General features: G+C 47.0%; 1 pseudogene; it reads right to left on the bottom strand.

Moving 5' to 3' along the window:
- Positions 1-1,491: 1,491 nt before the first annotated feature.
- Positions 1,492-3,073, bottom strand: LOC123158809 (disease resistance protein RPM1-like; annotated as a pseudogene).
- Positions 3,074-21,368: the final 18,295 nt, after the last annotated feature.

Raw genomic sequence — 21,368 nt, 5'->3', positions numbered from 1 at the left:
GCGGCGGGAGCGCGGGCCGGGAGCGCGGGGACGGTGGGAGTGCGCGCGAAGGGCTCGGCGGTCACGGAGACGAGGAGGTCGCGAAGGACCTGCGTGGTGACGCAGAGGTCGCGACGGCTCGGGGCGACAACCGTGGAAGGTGCGTGGCATGTAGGCGCGGCGTGGCGGCTGCCATGGCGGACGCGGAGGCGGCACGCGCTGAGTGTCTGGTGCTATCGGGCTCGTCGGGTGCGTTGGGTGCGCGCGGGACGTGCGGGGCGCAGAGGGACACCAGGCGTGTGTCGCCGGGATCGTGACGGAGTATGGTGCGACCGGCGTCAGTGCGCCAGGTCGGGTCCGCGGGCTGGGTCACGGTGATGGCGACATCGATGACGGGAGCCGCAACAACTCCGAGGATGGCAAGTCAAGATTAGGAGGAAAAATGTTAGTACTAATCTTGTGCATGTAGTTAGTTGGTTAGTGGATTGACTAGCCGGGTCATGCGTGCATGCATTAGATGGATAAGTAGATGTGTGTGTGGCGTAGTGGTCACGGTAGCTAGGCTGTTAGGAGTGGCCGGTGGAGCTGGCCGCGTCGCTCGCATGACGCGCGTCGTGCGCATGGCCGGTTCGCCCGCTGCATGCAGCGGGGGGCTAGCTACGAGGAAACGTAAGGGCTGCGTCGCTGGGCGTCTACAAAGCCACGGCTGCCAGTGTGTGTTTTTGGGGAGCTGAGTACGTGCTCAGGGAGAGAAAAAAAGGATGCCGTTCGAGCGGCGGGTGGCGTATGTGCGCCTGAAAAACACTTGTGTCTCTGTCCTTCTTCCTTCTCCTTCCTTCTTCCTCTGGTGATCTAGTTCAGAGAGAGAGAAAGGTGCAGCGAGAGCGAGAGCAAGGGCATAGCCACGGCAACAACATGTGTACGTTTCTAGGTGAACAACTACATTTTTTTTCTCTATACAAAGGGTGAACAGGAACCTCAACAATGCAAAGAGGAAATGAATAATCTGATCCATCACTTTCAGCCTACTTACTTGTACACAACAGCCAACACAATAGCTGGGGCAGTAGCAAGGCATCCAGTCACCGCATCCTTTCCCACAAGCCTTTCTTGGTTAGTTTAACAGTAACTCTTTTGATGTGTCTAATCTTCGTAAGATCATCATTGCATTCACGTGGTTCGGTCTTTTGCCGAAGCTTCTCTATGAGCTCTTCTGATGTGTCATACAGATATAACTCTTCAAGGGCTGTGAGATGCTCAACACCATGAGGAAGAAGATTCAGTTCTGGGCAGGCTTGCAAGTATAATTCAGCAAGGCTTGCCATTGCACCCTCTTCTACTTCAACTTGGTTCATTTTTGGTGCATCCCATATATTTAGAAAATGAAGCTTTGGAAAAGAACCTGCAGCGAAGTGCAGCTTCTTCCCTTCAAAAGCCTTGACAAGGGAAAGGTGGCATAAACCACGTAGCATCAACAGACTGGAAAACGCTTCCTCATAAATTTTGGTATCATCAAGAAAGCGTATGAATCCAGCAGCAATCCAATGCCTCATTATTGTCCTTCTCTTGATGGAATAGTCTTCTGGAAATAATGCACAATGTAAGAAACAATTCTTCAAATCATATGGAAGGTCCTCCAAGCTGACTTTTAGAATTGTCTCGACATGATGCATCACATTTTTCACCAACTGGAGCTCTAACTCATCATATACCTTTTTCCAATCTGCATAAGTTTGACCTTTTCCTGATAGTAGGCTGCCTATGCATACTATAGCAATAGGCAACCCTTCACACTTTTTTACAAAATTCCAAGCCAAGCTCTGTATTTCTGGCGGACACTTTCTGTCAGCATCATTCCAAAAATATGATTTGCAAAATAACTCCCAAGAGTTATCTTCTTCAAGTGGTTCCAAATGAATTGAAGATATTTTAGTTGCTAATAAAGATACTTCCTGCTTTCTTGATATGATAATAAGTCGGCCACTAGATGGAAGGACAATTCTTATCTCTGACCAAACATCAGTAGTCCAAACATCATCTAGAATTAAGATGTACTCCCTCTGCCCCATAATATAAGAACGTTTTTGACACTTAGTGTAGTGTCAAAAACGTTCTTATATATGGGATGGAGGGAGTATCTTTTACCTTGGAGGTACTCATAGATGGTCTCAGCTAGGCTTCTAATCTCCATGTTAGTCACATCCACTGGCAGAGCTACGTGTGACGAAAATGGGCCATGGCCCGCCCATCCCACAGCAAATGCAGTAACAGATTGAAGTAAACTGGGCCATGAGAACAAAAACTAGTGATCTTCCTTCATGCCGGCCCGCCCAGCTTTGGCTGTGTAGCTCCGCCACTGGTCACATCAATTGGTATGCCAAACTCTTTAGCAATCTTCTTTAGCAAGTTCTCAACATGATAACTCTCCGACACAGTTATCCATGCAGCGGCATCGAAGGATACTTTTACATTTTTGTACACATGTGCAACCAAAGTTGTTTTCCCCACTCCTGGCATGCCCCACACAGTTGTAATCTTGATTCTTCCTCCTGCATATCACTTGTCAGCTGCTGCTTGTGCTCAACGATCCCTAAAAGGTCCTCATCCCTTGAGAAACTGAAAACTCGATGAGCATTGCCTTCTTCATTTCTGCCAATTTCTGGCATGGCATAGTGCTCTTTCTTCTGTTTAGCAACTTGAAGCCTGACATTGATATCCTTCAGCTTGTGCGCAATTCGGCGCCAGGTCTTCACATGTTTGATCCTCTTCTTCATCTTGGTAGCAGACCCTCCATGCTTGTCCCCTAACTTATAGGTGAACTCATCAACAACATCCTCGATCTCGAAGGCGCATGTTTTAAATAGCGGGCTATGGAAAAATAGCGGCGGGCCTCCAAACCAGCTATAGCGGGTTATAGCGGGCTATTTGTGAAGGCGAGCATTTAGCGACACCCCTGCTGAAAAGGCTATATAGCGCCGGCTATTTAAAACTGTGGCGCAGTCACGTCGCCGAGCATGTCACCGCTGCAGAGCGCGGGAACAGGTTGCTCTCCTTCGGTCGCGCAGTCACGCCGCCGAGCATGTTGCCACTGCATAGCGCGTGAACAGGTTGCTCTCCTTCGGTCACGCAGTCGCTGTTGTTGGCACAAATCCCCTTGTACGTTGCTCGTAGACGAGGTCTTTCCATCGAGATCTCACTTGTAGTTGTCGACCCGGCCGAGTTACTTTTACGGGCGGACGTACACAGACTACACACATACAAGTACTTATCGCGTACGTATAGTCACTACGCCGACATTCGAGAAGGTCGTCGCGTACCTTCGTCTTGAGCAGCACCGCATCATGCAAAAGCGGGCGCACGCGGTTCATACCACCCTTGTCGCCGGCATCTCGCGCGGCGGCCCACCTATGCCGGCTCCTCCACCCCAGCGCGGCGGCTCACATGGCGGCCAACCCCGATAATCTCATCACCTCTCGACCCACCGCCACTTCCACCCACATCATTGTTGGCGATGGGTCAACTCTTCCCATTATACACATTGGTCATACCACTTTTCCTTCATCATCTGCATCGTTTTCTCTTAATAATATTGTTTTGTCAAAGGGCTCCGCCTCCTCCTCCTTCTCCAAGAAAGAAAGTTAAGATTTGTGCCTCTCGCCAGCACCAGCGCAGGTCCGCCTCGTCTCAGGCGGCCCTAGGGCCATGGAGGCGGGGTGGATCCTGGCAAGGGCCGACGAGAGGGCTCCGATTTTAGTCGTTTTTGTCAATCTGGTTAGGGTGTGTGTCCTACTCAGGAAGGTGAGACGGTGGCGGCTTTCTGGAGATGTAATAAAGGTCTCCCCGCCTAGCCCCCGTTCCGGCGGTGCGTCTAGCATCGTTGGTGGGCGTGTGAAGGTGTGTCTCCGGCATATCTATCTTTGGTGGATTTGCTCAGATCTCGTCGTTGTTCGTCTACGTTCGTGTGTCTTCGGTTTGGATCCTTCCGATCTACGTTATTTTTCATCGTCGGCGGTTGCTGTTCTGGGGTGCTGGTCCTATGGGGCCTTAGCACGACGACTTCCCGACTGTCTACTACAACAAGTTGTGCCCGGCTCCGGCGATGGAGGGACGATGATGGCGGCGCGCCTTCGGCTCGCCTCAGTGCTTGTAGTCGTCGCTAGGTGGTCTATGGATCTAGATGTAATTTTTTTCTGGTGTTCGTTGTACTGACATGATTGAAGATAAATGGATTGGAAGTTTTTCCGCAATAAATAAATAAACAAATAATATTGTTGTGTCTCCACAACTCATTAAAATCCTTATTTCTGCTCATACTTTACCTCGTGATAATCCTGTCATTGTTGAGTGTCACATGTTCGTTTTTTTGTTAAGGATACGCATAGCTGGATGGTTCTACACCGATGTGACAGCCCTGGTGATCTCTATCATGCCCAGTCATCTTCGTCGTCCTCCGTTCCCGCCCCGGTCGCTCTCTTTGCCTGTGTCAATCTCTGGCACGCTCGCCTTGGTTTTTCTGTAAAGGATTTTCATTTTCATGGAAAAAACGATGCTTACACATGTTATGCTTGTCGTGTGGGTAAACATGTTCGGCTTCCGTTTAGCTCCTCATCCACCATAGCATCATTTCCTTTTCCGTTAATTCATCAGGATATCTAGACATCTTCAATTGCATGTAATACTGGTTATCTATATTATTTTGTGATCTTGGATGATTTTTCGCACTTTGTGTGGACTTTCCCCCTACGACATAAGTCCGATGCTGCACCCAGTCTCGTTGCATTCTTCTCTTATGTGTCCACCCAGTTTGGCCGCTCTATTCATGCACTAAAAACTGATAATGGAAAGGTATTTGACAACTTGCCATTCGTTCGCTGCTTAGCTCTCGCGGCACTATCTTTCGCCTCACGTGCCCGTACACCTCCCAGCAAAATGGTCATGCCGAACGTATTCTTCGTACCCTCAGTGAATGTATCCGAACTCTTCTATCCCTCCTCGGTTTTGGTATGACGCCCTAGCTACAGCATCTTTGCACCTCAACGTTCGCCTGTGCCACGTTCCTTGGTATTATACACTACATCATCTTCTCATTGGGTGACCACTATCTTATGATGCATTACGGGTCTTTGGGTGTCTTTGCTATCGTATTGTCGTGTCCACCGCACCTCATAAGCTGGCACCCCGCTCAATCACATGGGTCTTCGTTGGTTATCCCACTAACACCAAGGGAAAGTTGCAAAATAAGTAATCAAGCTATGGGAAAGTTGCAAAATAAGTAATCAAGCTATGGGAAAGTTGCAAAATAAGTAATATATTGTGTTACCCAATAATTGTAAAATACAAGCAAAAATATAGAAGTGGCGGGTGGACTGGCTCACCCACCATTGGTAATACAGTTACCAGTGGCGGGCGCAACCTTGGGCCCACCACAGATACTTCTATGATCTGGCGTGGATAAAATGGTTCTATTTAATTGGTCAAAATGACTCTCCCATAGACTAATGTTGTGCCTCACTTCTGCCTGTCCACACCCATCCGTGCTTCATTTGATTGGTGCGCAGGAGAAGAGCCATGGGTCACCTGCCACATCCACCTCTCCCCGTCGATCTCTCTCTCCCGCACGAAGCTCAGACCCTCTTTTCGTGTCAGTCCCAACAAGTCGGCCCCGGCCTACTCCGTCCATCTCTGATGGCGCCAATCAAACTCCAGATTCTCCTCGCCCTCCTCTCTCTTCCCCACCAGACTGAATCACCGATTGTCTCATTCCCATGTTGCGTCTGCTAACCCTACTTAACTATGTCCAAGAAGATGCGATGGTGCTCTGGTCCATGAATGCGAGCACAATGGTGGACATCTGTCCATATGGGTGATGATGCTCCGATAGAGCTGCCAAGGTCACGTATAACATGCTCGACCAAGCATCGGTATCATGTAGGTGGAGTAGCACTCAAAAGATGGAGGATGGAAGGGAAGATGTAGGCGGTGCAGAGCGGTGGATCCAGCATACGGGGACGCATTGTCAGACTAGATGTTGCTTGCACGGTTACATCCGTGCCAGCTTCACGAGCTAGGGCAGGGTTGTGCCGTCGACTGCAGCTACTGCGCCACCGGGAGGATCCATCTTTCCATTTTTGTAAAATCATACCAGTGGCGGGCAAGAAACAAGGACCGCCACATGTATGTTTCCTTGCTAGTGCGAGTGAATATTGATGCCCGCCATTGGTAATGTGTTCCGTTAGTGGATTAGTAGTGGCATGCGCTAAGTAAAGCCCGCCAATACTAGTTCTTTATCACAGGTGGGCGCACGCCCGCCACTGATCCCATGTTAGCAGTTGCAGGAGGCTCTGTGAGCCCTGCCCACCACTGCTTGTCTTTTTGCGATCACCACTAGTAGCCATTCCTGTAGTAGTGCAAGCTGTGCATGGGAATACGTGACAAATAAGGCACAACCGTGTGAGATAATTTCCAACGTGACATACAACATAGAAATAGTGATGCACTTGTCGGGAGCCGATGTGGCCTTTAGCACCTTGGATACAAAGTTGTAAGAAATTTTTTCATGTTGAAGACATATTCATTGAAATAGATTTCAAGACCTACGGTCGAAGATGAAGAACTGCTCGAAAAAATAGAGATGCATCCAGAGTTGAAAAATACTTGTTAAGAGGCTACTAACGGTGTCCCAGCTAGGGCGTTTCTCACCACTTCATCTCCCGTCATGTCGGGTCGGGCCAAGGACCCCTATTTTGGTTCACCAATGGGCCAAGTTGAGCGGCCCATAGTGTAAGAAAGGAAGTTCCTAAAGACTTGTTGTATACTCGAAGATGCTGAAAGTCGTCTACAATGTGTTCTCCTTCTAGATAGCAGACCAGGATGTAACCCTAGGCCTCCCTAGTATCTTCATAAACTAAGGAACATGGCTCATAGATGACACACAAAAATCTCCGGTAGATCATCTACACTTTGTACTCCATCAATAAGCAATAAATCATAAGCATGACACATGTAAAACTGTGTGTCCTCATTACCATCATTTCTAGACTCTTAGTTTGGGACCCCTATATGAGATCTACCGAATCTAGCTATGTCATGAGGCGCCTACTGGAGCGCATTTGTGCGAGCCCATGACGCCGTCGGCAAAGACCGATTTGTCTTCGATCCTATTGCTTAGGTGAATTTGTTGAATCCCCATGTATTCAGCCAAATAATTAGCAATGTGTTGTCATATTACAAAGCAAAAATTGAAAACCAATGAGATTTGAAGTTGAAAATATGAGGACTTTTATGTGTTGAGGAGGGGGGGGGGGAGCATTGCCCCCTTGGAAAATTAAATTGTATTTTTTAGAAACATGCATTTTTGTATACCCAAAAATAAAAATTAAGGGAAAATGGTGAAACACCACCAGACATTATACCAACTCGTGGAAGTAAACACCTGCGCTAAAGATAATGCTAGCACTCCCCTTGTACAACACGAATTGAGTAATCATCATTGAAGTCTTTTGTATATGTGTCCATCCTTCTTGATAAACCCTTTGTATAATCCTCCGAGTCTCCACCCAAAAGCCCTGTGGGAAAAATATGAGGAGAAGATTACAATTATATTTCTAAAATGCTTTACACCTACCAGCAAAACAATAAGGAGAAAGTGATGCAACATATAGTGAATATTGTCTCTTGATAAATCTAATCCTTTGAGGAAGTTGAGAAATCATATTTGAGTTTATAGAACAATAAATATGCTATGGATACTTTTTTTCAAAAACCTGACAGGGAAAAATAGAAAGTATGGCATATGATCTTAGAAGGCATTGCCGCATGAAAAACTTCACGAGAAAATACACAACATGGACATTATTATATCGGCAAAAAAAATTCTATTGGAAATTCCCTAGAAGCAATAATAAATGCATTATTATATTTCCATGTTCATTATTAAGTTTAAGTTTTTATGCTACAATTGGATTAGTTCGTGAATATGAGATTCAGAGAAAAACCCAAATACATGTATGGGATATAAACACCAAGTGATCCCTTGTGTCTAGCCTAAAAGACTAGCTCATGTATTGATTGATGACCTTATTTTCCTGATCATGAGCATTGTTATAGTAACAAGGATGCTATCAATAACGAGAACACATTGTAATCGAAACAATGATGTTGGATAGACCCAGCTTGTGAATTACTGAGAGATGTTATCGTTGTTTGGTATCGGTACTTCATATAACATGTTCAAGTTTGCATCGTTCCTTAGACCATGAGAATATTGCATACCAACATGCCGGATGGATAATTTGGAGTTTACCACATATCACTCTGTAAATAGATGTGAATATTATTGAATTACGAGTAGAAAAAAGCATGAATTTGATAAAAATTCATGAATTTGTCAAAAGTTAATGTATTTGGGAAGAAATCCATGGATTTTAATATAATTCATGAATTTGAAAAAATTACGAATTTGAAATTTTTTTATTTGGAAAAAAATTAATAAAATAAAATAAAAAAAAGAGGATAAAAAACCAAAGAGAAAGTCGTAATAAAAATAATAGGAAGAACGACTAAATCCAGGTCGAGAAGCTTCACATAACCGGAATCTATACATAGAAGTCAACAAAGAAAAAAAATGGGACAAAGGAACGGTCGAGAATGTCTAGGACCCCATATTTTAGTTTCAGCCAGGGCCCCCAAAATCTCTAGACCAGGCCTGATTATATTTGATTGATAGATGGCATTATATTATCTAGAAGAAAACTTATACGCGAGTACGTAGGCAGTGCAGCGTACATCTATATGTAGTACTACTAGTCCATCATGAAACATGGCCTGGATATATAGGGCCTGCCACAAATCAAGCGGATGCTTAGCCTGTTAGCCAGCCGTTGAAACACAGCGCTGGTGGCCGTTAGATGCAACCACACCACGGCAGCAGCAGAGCGACGCGACAGCTTCAGTGCACTGCGGTTGGCACCCCGTAAAGTTCCACTGCAACACAGTGCGGTGTGACCATAGCTCCAACGCAGCAATGACAGAGTCCGGCGAAACTCCATTGCAGCTCCGGCGGAGCTCCAATGCAGCACCGACGGTGGCCGGCGAAGCTCCATTGCAACTACGGTGAGGTTTCATTGCAGCACCGGCTATACTTTGTGTGCTATCAGAGGTCACAATCTAACTGGATGATTATAAAGATGCTCTACAAGTGTCTCCAAAGGTGTTTGTTGGGTTGGCATAGATAGAGATTAGGATTTCTCACTCCGAGTAACGGAGAGGTATCTCTGGGCACTCTTGGTAATCCACATCACGATAAGCCTTGCAAGCAATATGACTAATGAGTTAGTTGCCGGATGATGCATTATGGAACGAGTAAAGAGACTTGCCGGTAACGAGTTGAACTAGGTATGAGGATACCGACGATCGAATCTTGGGCAACTAACATGCCGATGACAAAGGGAATGACGTATGTTGTCATTGCGGTTTGACCGATAAAGATCTTCGTAGAATATGTAGGAACCAATATGAGCATCCAGGTTCCGCTATTGGTTATTGATCAAAGATGTGTCTCGATCATGTCTACATAGTTCTCGAACCCATAGGGTCCGCAGGCTTAACGTTCGATGATGATTTTTATTATGAGTTATGTGTTTTGGTGACTGAAATTTGTTCGGAGTCCCAGACGAGATCACGGACATGACGATGAGTCTAGAAATAATCGAGAGGTAAAGATTGATATATTGGAAGATGGTATTTGGACACCGGAATGGTTTCGAGTAGTTCGGGTATTTTTCCGGAGTACCGAGGGGTTACCGGAACCGCCGGGGAAGTATTGGGCCTACATGGGCCATAGGGGAGAGGGGAGGTAGCCCACAAGGGGTGGCCGTGCACCCTCCCATAGGGAGTCCGAATTGGACTAGGGGAGGGGGCGTGCCCCCCTTTCCTTCTCCTCTTCCCTCTCTCTTCCCTTTTCCCCATCCATAAGAAAGGAAGGGGGCCGAATAGGACTTGGAGTCCTACTCGGTTCCCCCCCCCCCATGGCGCGTCCCTCTAGGCCGCTGGCCTCCGCCCCTCCTCCTTTATATACAGGGGCAGGGGGGGCACACCAAAGCAAAACAGTTATTCTCTTAGCCGTGTGTGGTGCCCTCCTCCACAGTTTACTCCTCCGGTCATATTGTCGTACTGCTTAGGCGAAGACTTGCGCGGATCACATCACCATCACCGTCACCACGCCGTCGTGCTGATGAAACTCTCCCTCGACACTTTGCTAGATCAAGAGTTCGAGGGACATCATCAAGCTGAGCGTGTGCAGAACTCGGAGGTGTCATACGTTTGATGCTTGATCGGTTGGACCGCGAAGACATTCGACTTCATCAACCGCGTTAAGCTAAAGCTTCCGCTTTCGCTCTATGAGGAAGGGTACGTTGACACACTCTCCCCCTCTTGTTGCTATGCATCTCCTAGATAGATCTTGCGTGATCGTAAGAAATTTATTGAAATTGCATGCTACGTTTCCCAACAGTTTGGTTCCTATAGAGATTCTAGGAGAAGATTAGGTCATTAGTTAGTGGTGTGAGTGCGTGCGTGCCTGCAGTTAGTGGGCGACTGTGTGGCCCGGTTGTACGGGCGTGAGTCTACTTAAGCACTTGTACATATGTTTGCTTTGATTGAGAAGAGAATAGAGAGAAGGAAAAGAGCCCGGCTGTGTGAAACAGCAGCTCGCCAAACTCCTGTGGCTCCTGTATTCGTGAGAGAGTCGTGGGACGTGACCAAGAACTAGGGTGCAGGCCATCAGCCCCAACAGGGCCGGCATGAGAAGGGAAGGTTACTATAGTCACCATGCATGCATGTATCTAGAAATCGGGTGGAGACCGTCTCCAGGGCTCCTTCCGTGCGTACCCGATCTAGGATGGCGCCATGTGTCCCCCGATTGCATCCCACGGCATCCACTCTCGCTACTCCAGGGCTCCTTTACGTCGGCTCGCGTGATTGCTGAAGGCGCTTCTGCTCGGCTCGATCAGCACGCTGCGACATCAGCTCGATCGGCACGCTGCCAGAGTGGGTGCCGTGGGATGCCATCGAGAGGAACGTGCCGCCATCCTACAGCACGGGGGAGACCTGGAGACGGTCTCCATGGATTTTTCTTTCCAAAATTCGACGATGTCTACGTAGGTGCGGCTCACCAATTCACCACGCCCACGAATGCCGCATGTGCACGGATTGGATGGGTGTTTAGCTAGCTAGCCGTGCCTGTATGTTATGTACATGCATGCTCTCCTGGCCTTGCTTCCACGTCCCAATCATACTCTGGCGGATCGCTCTTCTCTTGCAGTTAGAGAGGAGTTGGACCTTCTTATAAATAATTTTTTGCGCTTCTCCTCCAACGTCTGCCTCGTCTCATCACGACGCGCCACGGATTGCGGGAATGGGCTGAGCTGAGCTCACATCTATGCGCTTATTTTTGCAGGTCAGATAGAGAGTCTGTAACAGAAAAGCCATGATCTGAGACGTCGGATTGTAAGCTGTTACCGACTCGGATGTGGGTCTATCTCACATCTCTCCACACGGTTGTGCCTATATATGTGAGGCATCTGCCAACCCTAGCCGTCACGAGAATCAGATTGCATCCTTGCCTCCAAGCCCACTATCATTTCATTTGTTGGGGCTGCCCTCGGTCATCCCATCTTGTCCACCGCATACACGGTTGACAGGAGAGCAGGCCTACGAATCCCGCCTCTCCAGATCCAATACGGGAGAGGGGCGATTAGGTTTTGGGGAGCGTCTTTTACGTGACTACTCGCCGTCGTCCATTCACGTGTACTGCATCATCTACGTTCGAGTCGTCTTCATCGTCACCATGTCCACCACCAACGACGCCGACCGTGCCGCTGCTGAGAAATTTGAAGCCGAGAAGAAGGCCGTCGAGGACACCGCTGTTGTCGCCGCCGCGGCGGCGACCTCTGCCTGGCCGATTGGAGGGTATAACTCGTTTATCGCCCCCCTATTTATTTCTGTTTTAGCTATGCTAGTGTTACACATAGATGTATCTGCTGTTAGTGTAGTATGTACTTGCGTGATCAAATATCAACATGTGTTTATTTGTGACAATACCATACTAGTGATTTATTCGTGGATTAAAATAATCAAAATATTGATAATATACTCCCTCCGTTCGGATTTAGATGTCGCGAGTGTTGTACAGTACGCATTTTGCAAACACATCCTTATACTTTCAAATCATTTGAAAAAACACCCGTCTCCTTCCTCAGTACTCCACTGTCGCCCGCGCGTCGCCGGCTCCGGCCACCTTCCCCCGTCTTCCTCCCCAGTCCACTGTTCTCCTCAGCACCCAGCCGCGCTTCATAGGACCCAGCCGCCTGTGCAGGAGACGACCTGCGTCGTCACGGAGGAGACGCGCGGGACCTCCACGGACGCGACCTGCGCCGCCGCCCACCTGCGCAGCCGCCATGGTTGTGCCTTCGCCTACCTGAGCGGCGGGATTGCTCCAACAGTCACCTCCCTCTGAATCGTGCCGAGAAGCACAAAATCGACGACTGGGTCCTTGATTTCGTCCACCTTGGTCGCCGTCGCCGCGGACAATTCTGGCCGCCGTCGCCGACGCTGGGTCTTCGTCGCCGCTCTGGCCCAGGGTGTTCGTCGCCGCGTTGGCCCTGCTCAACCTCTCCTCCAAGGCCAGGATCTTCCTCTCCGCGCTGGTCCTGCTTCGACGGTCGCGCCCGCCCCCGCCTCTGTTGCTGCTGCTGGTATTCCCCGCCCCGCCCCCAGTTACTGAATGCCTCCCTGTTGGATGCTGGATTGAACACTGGATGCTGGATGCTGAATGCCTCCCTGTTTAATTTCAAAGCAAAACTGAATTAAAGCGAAATTGAATTCTGAATGCTGCTGATAACACAATTATACCGAATAGTACTCCTACTGAATGCTGAATGCTGAATGCTGGAGTAGTTGATGCTGCTGAATGTTGAATGATGATGCTGGAGTACTGAATTAGGAGCAGGAGTAGTAAATTCACTTACTGGAGTACTGAATGATGATGCTGGAGTACTGAATGATGATGTTGTTTAAAATTGATGCCAGTACTCCTACTCTCTGTACATTTGGAGCACACTCTCTTCTCTCAGTGCAGCAGTGCTTGCTACCAAAAATAAATAAACTGTGTCAGGTAACTACTGGTAGATGAAACTAACTACTGGTAGATGAACCTTTTCCTGAATATGCCGAAACTTGAACTGAATTTCAGTGCACAACGGTCTTCCTACTGGTAGATCTACCATATCTAAATTCAATCCCATCAATGAACCTTTTCCTTTAACTGAAACTTGAACTGAATTTAACCGCTCACTCCTTTAATTAACTTAAACCTTTTTCTTCAAGTAAAATAAACTGGAATCTTTTCCTTTAATTAACTTAAACCTTTTCCTTCAAGTAAAATAAACTGAAATATTTTCCTTCATGCATTAGGAATAGTTTCTCTTCTCTCTCTTCTCTTTGTCTTCTCTTCTCTGCCTACAAGAGGAGTACTCCATTAACAGTAGCAGTGCAAAGAATTTTGTACTCCTGCTCCTAATTCAGCAATTAGTGCAGGAGTAGTTTAGTGTAGTTCTTGGAGTAGTAGAGGAAGAGGAGCAGTAGTGCAAAGAATTCTCAAACTTTAGCATGGACTGAATAATGGTGCATAATTCAGTCAAATTCAGTTAGGGATTTTGTTAGGTTTGTTACTGGATCATTCATGGACTGAATAATTCAGTCAAGTTCAGCTAATATAATTCAGTTTGCATCATTCATGGACTGAATAATGCTGGTGCAAAGTTTAGTGATCACATAATTCATGTTAAAGCATGTTCTTCCTGTGTTGCTGTATTTTGTTAGGGATTTTGCTACTGCTGTCAGCACTGTTGTTTATTGTACTCCTCTTTTCTCTTCTCTTATCTTCTCTTCTCCTCTATTAGGAGTACAGTAGTAGGAGTAGGACTCTGTTTAGCAAGGATTTTGTCTGGAGTATTAACTTATTAACTGATTTTTTACTAGTTTCATTCTGTAGTAGGAGTAGGAGTAGATTTTCTCTTGCTAGTTTCATTCTGTAGTAGCTGATTTTTTCCCTACCTTTTTTTGACAAGCTTGTCTGTCAAGAAAAGTACCCAGATATGGACTGGCACAAGGCCTACAAACAAACAACTAAGCCCACAAACAACCAAACAAATAACAGTACAATCAAACTTTCTCCTGACTCCTGAGTTCTGAAGCCTTTTTACTCCTAAGGGTAATGTGCAGGTAATCTCCCTATGCTACATCTAGCTAAAATCTGAATTTATTTATCTACCTGATGTTTAATTTTTCTCTGTTTGCAGATCAGTGGGAGATTCGACAAGAAGATTATGGAGAGGAGTGTTTCTATACTACTGGCAGGGGGTAAGGACTTGGACTACTGGCAGATTATATAACATTGCCAGTTTGAAGACAGAAACATCAAACGTGATGCTTGGACAGACTCACTCAGTTCTACTCTACGATCAAAATTTAGAGTATCTTCGATCAAAATTCGGTCTACTCTGATGATACCACAAGAAGAATTCAGAGTATCTTCGATCAAAATTCAGAGTATCTCTTATGGTGCCACAAGATAAAAATTCAGAGTTCAAATAAAAATTGAGAATTCAGAGTATACCTTGACAGAGCAGGGGCATACACTGCTTGCGGCGGTGGAAGAGGCCGAGCCACTTGAGCGTCGATGTCCTCCTTGGTGAGCTTGTCGGCGTCGATCTGCTCCATGGGCAGTTTGGTGAGCTTGTGAGGCTGGTGCGGTACTTCTCCTTGAGCACCCAGTACCCGCCCTCCCGCTGCAGCGCTGCTCCACCCGCGGTTCCAGCCGCTCTGCCGGGACGGCCGAGGCCGACGACGACGGGGCGGAAACGGCCGCGCACTGGAAGGGGCGGGCGCGGTTGGGCCGGTGCTGGGACGACGACGTCGCTATGCGGGCCGAGGGCGGGAGGAAGCTCTGGAGGGAGGCCGAGTACACCATGCCCGCTGCTTGTGGGAAGGTTGTTGCCGGCGTCGTGTTGGTAGTGGTCTGGATCTGGCGGCTTTGGCCTCGCATCGACGGAAACCGTCGCCGGCTTGAACTCAAAGGTCCAAGCTTTTTGGAAGTTCGCCGTGGGAAGGAGGAGAGGAGCACGGCGAGGCCACCGAAGGTGGGGGAGGAGAGCGTGGAATCCGTGGTGGGGGGGGGGGGGGGGGGGGGGAGGGGGGCAGAACACGGCGGCGAGCCGGAGAAGAACACAGAGCGGACCGCGTCGGCCAGCCGGAGAAGAAAGTGAGGGCGAGGACCGCGGGTTCGGTCGGAAATAGATGGAGGGGGTTTTCGCAAAAAAGCAGTCGCGACATCTAAATCCGAACGGAGGGAGTACTTAACAAATTATGCTAGATGGATGTATACATTGCCTGAGTAGTGGATTTGCCGTCATTGGTCCAGCCTTCACATGACCTTCCGACCTGTTTCCTTCTACATCGAGCTCGTCGTAGACCGCATCATAGACTCTTGTTGCTTCTTTTCGTTCTTAGCCTTCCGTAGCCACATCGAGCTCAACACAATCCAGGCCAGGGTTTTTTCGCCGAGTTCGTCCGTGGTCATGGATGTACGTCCCTGTGCTTCTCTTGTTGGAAACTAATCACGCTGTGATAATCAAGTTAAGCTATATTACCTCTGTAAACTAATATAAAAGCGTTTAAAATACGGAAGACCCTACGCATCCGCCGGGTGATCCATATGAAACATCCGCCACCTCGACGGCCATTCGATGTACGTGCGTGCAGCCATCCGAGCTGTTTCTGGCACGCGGCTCGGTCTCCTCCCCCGACCCATTAATTCCAGAAAACAACGGTCGAGTTGCAGAAACAAGCGTCTCACGAGCCATTCGATGTGTGACGCGAGCCGTTCAATCCTCCTCTCTAATTTTCTGCAACAATGCTCTTGTTGCAAGATCTGGTCTTCTCTAATTTCCTGCAACAAGACCTTGTTGCGAAACCTCACCTTCTACAATTTTTCTGAAACAACGGTCAAGTTGCAGAAACAAGCGTCTAATTTTCGGCACATCTTTCACATATCTAATTTTCTGCAGCAAGATCCTTGTTGCAAAAATTGCAACAACAACTTCCATTGTGTCTAATTTTCTGCAATAAGACCCTTGCTGCAAAAATTAAAACAACATCTCTGCAACATCTAATTTTCTGCAACAGGACCCATGTTGCAAAATTAGCACGGCCATGGATGGGGAAGCGAGTGCAGCCATGGATGAGGGAGGCGGGCGTGGCTGTGGGGATGTAGAAGCACCGTTGTTGCAGAAAACTTGTAGCGGGAAACGGAGCTCGAGGAGGCGGTAGCGATGGCTGTCCACGCCGGTGTTCCCTGAGCAGCGGGACAACAACGGACGCGGACACTGGTGCTCCCGAGGACGGTAGACGTGGCTTCAGATCTTGTTTCAGATGCGGCGGAGGAGAAACTTGGGCGGGATGGATGCAGGAGAAGAAGAGGAGGAGCATGACTGAGGGAGGTCGAGGAGATCAGGTTGAGAAAGGGAAGGAGATAGGCTTTGCGTACCCTCAGCGCCACGTGTAGCGCGGAGAAGGTGGCGGACGCGCACGGCGTGTTTTCAGCCGGTTGAAGGTAAGTTTTCCCATAGAATACTATACTTCATCTAAACGCTCTTATATTAGTTTACCGAGGGGGTACATACGTAGAAACATGTGCACAGGTCCCTCTCATTTATGGGTTTTTCTAAAGAGACTGCACCTGTCCCAACATCGGAGGGCAATCAATTGTACTGGAAGTCAAATTGCGTTCTGAGTTGGTACAGCACATGAAATTAACCAAATTGATTTACATGTCTCTTCGATGAATCTTCGCCGTCAGACAATCTAACTTTGGAGTACAAAATCTCTGCCGTTCGTTTTCTATTGTTTCATCCTAACTAGGGTCCCTAGTGATTACGCTACCTCTAGGCCCCCGATTTAGCTCATAAGTTATTATTCACTAGCTCCTATCATTATTTAGTACTTCATTAGGACATGATTAATTAACTCGTCTAGCTAAAACAAGATATCCTGCCTTTCCAAATCAATTAAGAAAAATTCCACTTAATCCTTCTTAATTATGACACTAGACAGTCAACTCTCCCACCCTTTAGAACTGATGCACGTAACACACCTAGATGGTTTTAGTATAAAGGTATTGCCACGGTGATGGTGGTTTTGCTTAAGTTGCAATTGAACATGGGAAATCTCTCTGGGTTATTTCTCTCCAATATATATTTCTCAGTCCTTTTCTCAAATTAAACTGATGTTGGAGGCCATGCAGAAAGCTATCTATTGTTCACACAACTGTAAGACTTAACCGGCTGCCTTTAAGTCCTCTTTTGCCGGTGAAGGTTACGACTACATTTACCACCCTGATCTGGTGGTGCTTGCTTGCGCGATATATGATATTGTTTTGTCCTATCACGCGAACAAATAAAACAACATCTACTACATAATAAAGTCGTTCAAAATAAACATCGTGAAATCACCAGACACTTCTGAATGTTGTCCGATATGACACGTTACCATCTTTGTGAAATGCTAAAGTCATCAAATCTTGTAATTTGATATTGTAAACTGGAGATACGAATACTCCACTATCCATACATCCCAGGCAAGATCTGTTGGATGACCATGTCCGGTGCCCTAGCTTGGTCCATCCCGGAATAACGCCCTTGGCCGGCTCTGGCACAAAGCCGAGAGAGATCTTGTAGTACTTAGCTTGTTGATTTGGGAAACCGTCATGGCCAAAATGGTGATGTTAAAGCGATGGTGAATTGAACAGAAACCCCCCTAGATGAGATATTTTTTGTAGAGCCCATGCTATTTTGCAGATGAGCCCTCTTCTTCCTCCGTTTGGGACTTCATGAGTTGCAAGTGAACGCCCCGATATGTTCTGCTACTTGCTCAGGTTTTCAAAAGCAATCATGCTGATCTAGAGAAGGAACTTGATTCAGGTCATGAGATGGAGGTCCTTGGGGCTGGCGTTGTACATTTTAATTATTCCGTGCTAATATGGACATACAATAAGCTGGACAAATGGAGATTATCAGGGTGCTTTCGTTACATCGAATTGCATGCATGAGTGCACTGCAGGACCTTCATTGCAGTGGAGCCAAAAGCTGAACTGATGCCACAACATGAATTCGAAGTTCAATCCACAGGCTTTTCTTCTTTGTTCTGAGTTTTCATGTTTGTGGAAGAGTTGTATCTCTTGCATTATTGCCAGTAAGATTGTCGGTAAAACGAGTAATACTGTTGCTGCATTGTGACCGATTTTTTTTAGTTTTTTTTTGTGATTTTTATCCTAATTCAGTTGCTGTTACCTGAAGAATCTGCCCAAAATAAGGGCAATTCAGAAGGGTGTACGAAGACTAAAGAGTATATGTGGTTTCTAAATCCTTGAGTCCCTGCCAGCAACGTTATGGGAGAATCTGCCAACAAATCGGAACAGAGTCTTTGGCCTCCATGAGTAGAGCAGAGAAGAGCAGAGTTTGTTGTTATGGTAGGTGTTTGGTCATGATTCAGATTCAGTTGCGGTAGATGGTCTGGTAATTGATTTGTTGGCTGTCCTTAGTGTATGATTAGAGAAGAGCAGAGTTGGAGAGATGGCAGTGCAGTGGTACGTTAGTAGAGTGTTTCCTGGGATTGAGATGATCAACAGACTGATTTGGCATTCACCTACCCGGATGCAACGAGGGAAGGAAATGCATGCAGAGGAGGACACAAGCTGAGCTACAGGCACGAAGTTGGTTCATACTTTCAGACTAGTCAGTGATCCAACACCTTGGTTCAGACTTTCAAGCCAGATCATACATCAACAACACGAATTGGCATTATTATTTAATAGAAAAATAAGGCATTTTATAGAGGAAGAGAGATGCATGAATATGATAGTGATTGACTAGTGTCCCGGGAAAGAAATAGTGATGGATCTATAGTTGAAATTATGGATCTCTTTCTCTTGTGTTGCATTCTGCGTATGATAGATTCATTCATTGTGATGGACTAGTGTTCCAAAAGTACTGGTTGGCTTGCACAGGTTGTCCCAGACTGGGGTTAAAAAGAATCTGCGCATTTGGATTCGATTTTTTTTCTGAGAAACTTGAATTCGTTCTCTTTTTTTGGAGCAAACATGAATGTGTTCTACTCCCTCCGTTCGGAATTACTTGTCGTAGAAATGGATGTATCTAGACATATTTTAGTTCTAGATACATCCATATTCGAGACAAGTAATTCCAAACGGAGGGAGTAGTCATCAGGGCCTCTGCCTGAGCAGCCCATGGGACGAACGAACTGGGCCTCTGCCTGAGCAGCCCAGCGGACGAATGAACTGGGCCTAGTCGGCAGGGTCCAATGCTGCCCGTACGAGCGAACGAAACCCTCATCGATTCACCTCGTCAGCATCCAACCCTAGTAAAACTAGAACGACGCCTACAAAGTACAAACCAGAGTAGATCGACGCCTCCACATCGACGAACGCCAGCGAGCAATGATCCGCCGCCGCGACACTTCCCCCCTTGAAGTCGACGACATCCTCGGGGAGATCCTCCTGCGCCTTCCGCCCCATCCGTCCTCCCTACCTCGTGCCTCCGCCGTCTGCAAGCGCCGGCGAGGCCTCCTCACTGACCCCGGATTCCTCCGCCGCTTCTGCAAGCACCACCGGGAGCCTCCCCTCCTCGGCGTTTTCCGTTATGATGATCAGACCGAGTTCACTCCTATCCTGGCCGCTCCTGACCTCATCCCTCCTGTTCGCCTCCACCTGCCAAACCGCGACTTGTGTGGCCGACTGCTGGGGTGCCGCCACGGCCGCGTCCTCATCTTAAACCAGATAAAGACAGCGGTCCTCGTGTGTGACCCCATCACTGGCGGCCAGCACCGTGTGCCGATTCCGCCCGAGTTCAAGTGGGGCTATATCTATGGGGCAGTGCTCTGCGCCGCCAGTGACCAGGGCCACGTGCACGGCGGTTGCCACTCCACACCATTTAAGGTGGTCTTGCTGCTTATGCACAATAACCATAGTCGACCTCTCGCCTCTGTATATTCTTCCGTGACCAACACATGGGGCGGTCTGATCTCAACAAAGGTTCAATACCCAGATTGTTTTGGCACTTGTATTAGCACCCTTGTTGGTAATATAATTTACTGGCCGTTTCCATATATGAAGGAGGGTATACTTGGGTTTGATTTTGAAAGGCAGATCCTTGATGTGCTCGAGGGGCCTCCCAGTATGTATCGTTCCCACAACCATCAGATCATCCAGGCAGATGATGGAGCAGTTGGTCTCGCCATGTTGTTTTACGATGACCAGAATATTCAAATGTGGGAGAGGAAGGTCAATTGCCATGGTGTTGCCTCCTGGGTGCAGCGGAAGACCATTGAATTGCATAAAATTCTTGGGCTCCCTCCTCAGGTTGTAGGAGAGAAGTCATCATCGGAATTTATACGAGGACATGTTGAGGATACGGACAAGATATTTTTATATGTGAAAGGCAGTATCTATTTGGTTCACCTTAAGTCGATGCAATCTAGGAAGCTCTTTGAAGCCCCCAATAGTATTGCTTACTATCATTCTTTCAGGTCTTTCTATGCGCCAGGTGATTATTCATCTCTAGTCCCCATATGTTATGTTTTATTTGTGGATGCTCGAATACCATTGCTAGATATGTGATTATAGTCGTACTGTTTAATATATGTTCTTAGCTAGATAGACAAGCTTGAGTCATCACCACTTTTTTGTATAATAATGTCATCACCACTTGATTCTTGGTTTGCTAATTGAAAAGCTTATAGCCTCCTTTTCTTTGCTGAATTGCAGACTTTGTTTGGTTTGGACATTAATAAGATGGCCGCATGCATTGTTCCGATGCAGAGGCCGGAGGTCATCTTCCTTTTTTTTAAAGCCTCCTTTTCTTTGCATGTGTTTTCATTCAATGTGGTTATCTCCATAATTTTGAAATAATAAATCAAATATCAAATGTGAAATCGCTAACTCACACATTCTTTTAATGATACTATTCGGAAATCATTTAATCCCTTGGTGATTGTGTTAGATTACTTGGAAAGAAACAAAGCTGATTAACAAACCTATGAACAATATGTGCTGATATTGCGTATTGGCTGACTGGCTGAGATGTAACTATTGGTTTGTTTGTTCATTAATATACCCTGATAGCAAGTCATGATTTGGGCAATTAATTTATTTCCTCTCTACACCACTAATTTATGCTTGATAATAGTGGAAACATTGATACGCTTAAACCCAGCTCAACTGTATGCATGCATAGTCATATACAATATCTCATCCAGTT

Source organism: Triticum aestivum, chromosome 7B (genome assembly GCF_018294505.1).
Source record: "Triticum aestivum cultivar Chinese Spring chromosome 7B, IWGSC CS RefSeq v2.1, whole genome shotgun sequence".
In the NCBI taxonomy this organism is placed as follows: Eukaryota; Viridiplantae; Streptophyta; class Magnoliopsida; order Poales; family Poaceae; genus Triticum; species Triticum aestivum.
The sequence above is the reverse complement of the archived record's forward strand: the minus strand, read 5'-3'. Positions and strand labels throughout refer to the sequence as shown.